The 6,004-nt window shown below is 36.8% G+C and overlaps 1 pseudogene; it reads left to right on the top strand.

Annotated features, from left to right (window-relative positions):
- Positions 1-657: 657 nt before the first annotated feature.
- Positions 658-2,034, top strand: LOC102856786 (annotated as a pseudogene).
- Positions 2,035-6,004: the final 3,970 nt, after the last annotated feature.

Below are 6,004 nucleotides of genomic sequence, written 5' to 3' on the forward strand. Positions count from 1 at the left end.
AGGATTCAGAGCTGTTGTACATAGGGTCACTATGAGTTGGAGTTGACGGCACATAACAACAACAACATGTATCTAGGCTTGGGCATTCCTTAGAAAGGGACATCATGCTTGGAAATATGAAGGATGAGCAAAGAAGAGGAAGACCACAATGATATATATTGACATGGTGACTTCAGCAATGGGCTGTAAATTGTCAGAGATGATGAGAATGGTACAGGATAAGGCAGGATTTGGGTCAGTTTATAGGGTCACTATAAGCCATACCCAACTAGGCAGCTTCTAACAACAATTTCTAAAAAAGCAGTATGAGAACCCTATGACTCACAATGTTCAATTTACAACCAGACATGACAGCATACTGTGCACAGAGCTAGGGGATAATGTCAACAAAATGATAAGTTAAAGCCAAACTAAAAATAAAATGCATAATCAGAATGGAATGCAGTATAGCAATCAGAATTAATTCTGATAAAAGTAAAGAATGAGTTCTATAGGACAATATAATTTATATCTTTAAAATACAGAGAAAACAACAACAAAGTATTTTTTAAGGTATTATTAAGGTAATTTAAACTCTGAAGGCATGATGGGCTATTCATTAAACTGCTAACCAAAGGGTCAAAAATTTAAACCTAAGGGTGAAAACAATAGGCGGATGGTGAGGAGCCGGAGAAGAAAAGAAGGAGAATAGAGAAGCTGCTGGCTGAGAAAATGGCGGTTGTTGGTGGGTGTGGGGACACTGGAGACTGGGAAGGTCGCTGGAACCATGTAAAGAAATTCCTCGAGCAATCTGGACCCTTCACAAACCCTGATTTCGAACCCAGCACTGAATCTCTCCAGTTTTTGTTAGAAACATGTAAAGTTCTAGTCATTGGAGCTGGCGGCTTAGGATGTGAGCTCCTGAAAAACCTGGCATTGTCTGGTTTCAGACAGATTCATGTTATAGACATGGACACTATAGATATTTCCAATCTAAATAGACAATTTTTGTTTAGGCCCAAAGATGTTGGAAGACCGAAGGCTGAAGCTGCAGCAGAATTTCTAAACTACAGAATCCCTAACTGAAGTGTAGTTCCACATTTCAACAAGATTCAAGATCTTGATGACAGTTTTTATCGACAATTTCATATTATTGTTTGTGGACTGGACTCTGTCATTGCCAGAAGATAGATAAATGGCATGCTGATATCTCTTCTAAATTATGAAGATGTCATGTTAGACCCAAGCTCCATAATCCCTTTGATAGTTGGAGGGACTGAAGGCTTTAAAGGAAATTCCAGAGTGATTCTGCCTAGAATAACAGCTTGTATCGAGTATACGCTGGAACTTTATCCACCGCAGGTTAATTTTCCCATGTGCACCATTGCGTCTATGTCCAGGCTCCCAGAGCACTGTGTTGAGTATGTGAGAGTGCTGCAGGGGCCCAAGGAGCAGCCTTCTGAAGAAGGTGTTCCTCTAGATGGAGATTATCCTGATCATATTCAGTGGATTTTCCAACTATCCCTTGAGAGAGCATCACAATATAATATTAGGGGTATTACATACAGACTCACTCAAGGGGTTATAAAACGAATCATTCCTGCAGTAGCTTCCACAAATGCAGTTATTGCAGCTGTGTGTGCCACTGAGGTTTTTAAAATAGTAACAAGTGCATACATTCCCCTTAATAATTACTTGGTATTCAATGATGTTGATGGACCGTACACATATACATTTGAAGCAGAGAGAAAAGAAAATTGCCTGGATTGTAGCCAGCTTCCTCAAAATACTCAGTTTTCTCCATCGGCAAAACTACAGGAGGTTTTGGATTATCTAACGAATAGTGCTTCTCTGCAGATGAAGTCACCAGTCATTACAGCCACATTAGAGGGAAAAAATAGACTTTATTTACAGTCAGTAACCTCTATCGAAGAACGAACAAGGCCAAATCTCTCCAAGACATTGAAAGAATTGGGACTCATTGACAGGCAAGAACTGGCAGTTGCCGATATTACAACACCACAGACTGTTCTATTCAAACTTCATTTCACTTAAGGAAAATAAACCTGCACAAAATAGCAAACCCAAGGAAATACTACACTTTGTGGATGCTAAGAAATTGAATGTAAATTTTAGCATTAGTGTTGCTGGAACTTGAACCTTTCTTTCTTTTAAATATCACAGACCACTCTTTTTTAAACTTTATAACTTTACCTTGAAGGCAGAATTTTGGAGTTAGTGCCTGTAAGCATTTTCACTAATAATTGAAGATATGAAGCCTGGAGAGATGATGTGCAAAGGTACAGTTTCCCTTAAAGGAGAGCAAAAATCCTCCTGTTTGTGACTTCTGATTGTTAGTCAGAGAACCCATTCCTCAGCTTTCAGTTGAGCATCCACATTACAAAAATGCCCCTATAAAGAAAACACGTTTTAAATAACATTAAATCATTACCACCTGTCTGCTATATAGAGCATATTGAAAGTAAAATATTTCTTGCTTGGTTCAATATTAACTCAGTTGTAACTGTTCACATGAATATAAATTAATGCAGAAAGTTATACTGTCCAAAACAATTGGTAGATATTGCAACTAAATACCTATGCATGGAAATGAGCATATTTTCATGTATTTATCTGCAGTGCCCTAGAGACCAATATTCACAATATTAAAGCCAAGATGTTTAAAAGAACTTAATGTTTAAAAAGTTATCACTATGCTCTCACACTATTATTAATAAAATTATATATTATCTAAAAAAATAAGCCTAACAACTACTACTAGAGAGGAGGATTAGACAGTTTACTCTCATAAAGATTCAAAGCCTCAGAAAGCCCATCAGTCAGTAATTCGAGGTTCTACAGTGTCGCAATAAGTTGTAATTGATTCAACGGCAGTGGATATTTTTTTTCCAGGACATCACAAATTGAACTAATTTCAAGAAATCAAAAATCCCCACCACACCACTAGGTTGAAAGGCAAAATCATGATAGATGGAGATAAGATTGAAATTGTCAACCACTTCATTTTATTTGGATCCACACTCAACGACACCCTTTCACCAACAGTCAATAAATCAAAAGATATGTTGTTCTGGGAAAGTCTGATGTCAGGGATCTCTCCAAACTACTGGGAAGCAATGAAATCAGTTTGAAGACTAAGGACATCTAATTCAGGCCATAGTCTTTTAAATAATATGCTATATTATATATCTGAGAGCTAGGCAATGAATAAGCATGACCAAAGAAAAACAAATGCCTTTGAGTTACAGTGTTGGAGAAGAGTACTGAATATTCCATGGACTACCAAAAGAACAAACAGGTAAGTCTTGGAGAAGGTGCAGACAGAATATTCTTTTGAGATAAGGATGGTGAAGCTTTGTCTCATATACTTGGTCATGTTTCTAGAAGGGAGTATTCTTTAAAAAGGGACATTATGCTAAGAAAGTTGGAAGGTCAGCGAAAAAGGAGAAGACCTGCAGTGAGATGAATTGACATAGTGACTGCACCAATGGGAAACATATCTGTTGTTCCTAGGTTTTTGGTTTTGTTTTTTTTTCTTTTTGATTTAAATAAAGTTTATTTATTTAAAAAACATGGAGTTTGTTTTGGGCAATGTCATGGCTATAGGAGTATATATGAAGAAGTCAGACACATCTTCTTTCCTAAACCATGCATCTTTTTATCTTCTGAACAATTGTTAAATTTATTATTAATTTCCTAGTTAATGATACAAAATAGAGGTTGACAAACTTTCTGTAAAGATTAAAACAATATTTTAGGCTTTGTAGGCTACAAACATGGTCTGTTAACCTTTTTTTAAAAAAAAAACAAAAAAAAGCCATTTAAAAATATACAGCACTTACTTGTACCATACAAAAACAAGCCAGGCTAAATTTGAGCTGCAGACAATCGGTTGGCAACCTCTAGCATAAATGAGCTACTTTCTATCTCATCAAGAGTCAAACTGCACTCTTCAAGTTTAACGGTATGTCACCTGGAAGTAGAGAAAGGACTTGTTTAAGGTTTTTTGTTTTGGTTTGGTTTCAGGTTTTGGTTTTTTTTTTTTGTATACAATGACACATAGCAACAGAAACAACAAAAGTGAAATAACAGTGAAGTCTGTTATAGAGGGAAATTTGAGTGCAAATGGATAAAGCAGACAGGGAAAATAATGATATAATACTAAAAGGTCATTGCCTAGATCTGTGATATGTAATCTGTGTGCATAAGAGCCATATGAGTCATAAACCATTCACACGTGTTGTAACTATGAGATTGGCTAACTAATGTTCCCAGGAAAAGGGACAACAAGTTTTAAAACCAATTCTGGGAAAATTGGAACATCTTTATGTAGAACACAATTGAATGGATATAAATTTTTTTTATTTAAACATGTTTCTTCATCAAAAGTGTTAAAAATTAGCCTGAAATTTGCCTCTAGCAATCAGTTAGGAGAGGAGTGAAATTCTGAAATTGTGATTGTTAAACATGCAGAGAGAATTGTTCTCTAAATATAGAAATCAGATATTTTGCAAAGATTTGTCTTTCTTTGAGTTTCATATAATCTACTAGGCAGTAATTGAATAACATCTGCTTAATTTATTCTGATCATATTACCTCATTGTACGTGCTCACTGACTAAACTTTTGTTTATCAATGACATTTCCCCTATCAGCAACTCACATGAACAAAGGACTTGAAGCTTTTTTGCAGAAGATCAAGGAATGTAGCCTTCAGTATGAGTTGCATCTCAATACCAAGAAAACAAAGATTCTTACCACCGGACCAATAGGCAGTGATGGATGGAAACTGTCAACAGCTTCATCTTACTTGGATCCACAATTAACATCCTTGATACCAGCAGTCAGGAAATAAGGAGACACATTTTAGTAGGAAAATCTGCAGTTAGGGAACTATCTAAATTATCAAAAAGTAATGATGTCAGTTTGAGGATGAAAATGTGTCTGATTCAGGCCATGATATTGCTGATTACTTGCTACACATCTGAGAGCTAAACAATGAAAAAGGAAGACAGAAAAAGAATCTATGCCTTTGAGCTGTGGTGTTGGAGAAGAGCACTGAATACTCCACGAATGACCAAGAGAATGAACAGATATGTCTTGGAGAGTTTTCTTTGATGAGACTTCACTTCATATACGTTGGGCATGTTGCTAGGAGGTGCTATTCCTTGGAGAAGGACATGATACTTGGAAGGGTTGAGGGTCGGCAAAGGAGAGGAAGACCCTTAATTAGGTGGATTGACATGGTGAATGTTGCAATGGGTTCTTGTGTGTCAGGAAGTGTGAGTATGGTGCAAGATAGAACAGAGGTCAGAGATTTTATTCATGGGGCATGTAACAACATTATTCAATTGCTTTTGTGTTCTTTATAATACTCCTTTGTTGTTGTTAGGTTGTTGTCAGATTCCACTCATAGTGACCTTAGGCACAACAGAACAAAACATCGTGTCAAAACTATCTTGTTTTAGAATCTTCTTTTTTGTGCTGACCTTCTACTTTTCCAAAAATGATGTTTTCTTCAAGAACGTGTCCTTCTTGATAGTCTACCAAAAATATCTAAGACTGTGGTGTTAGCCTAAAATTGGCTTTTTTTTTTTTAGCCATTGCTTTAGTCCCCTCTGATCTCTAGTTACCTTAACTGCACACACATAGTCTTGCAAATTATCAACAGCTGTGGAACTAGGATAAGAAAGAGAGAGTGCTTGCCACACTGGTAGTTAGACTTGTGGTGGCAAGGCTTGAGGGAGTCTAGAGCAAGACACTTTGAGAGTGAGACCCTGGTGATGGTGGTAGAGAAACTGTGGCACTACTGTGGAGAAAACTGTGGCAAAGTCTAGCCAGACAAGCCCTGAAATAAAGGCCACGGTTATAGGTTTTGTTGGTTTTTCTGGATAATATAGGAGAAGTTGCCTTCTAACTGCTCTGAGGCAAACCTTGGTGGGTGATTTGGATGTGTACTACTGAACTGAATTGGTCTTGGACTAATTAAATAATTGTGCGATTTT

Source organism: Elephantulus edwardii, unplaced genomic scaffold, assembly GCF_000299155.1.
Source record: "Elephantulus edwardii isolate Elephantulus edwardi_28Jun2011 unplaced genomic scaffold, EleEdw1.0 scaffold00012, whole genome shotgun sequence".
Lineage (NCBI taxonomy): Eukaryota > Metazoa > Chordata > Mammalia > Macroscelidea > Macroscelididae > Elephantulus > Elephantulus edwardii.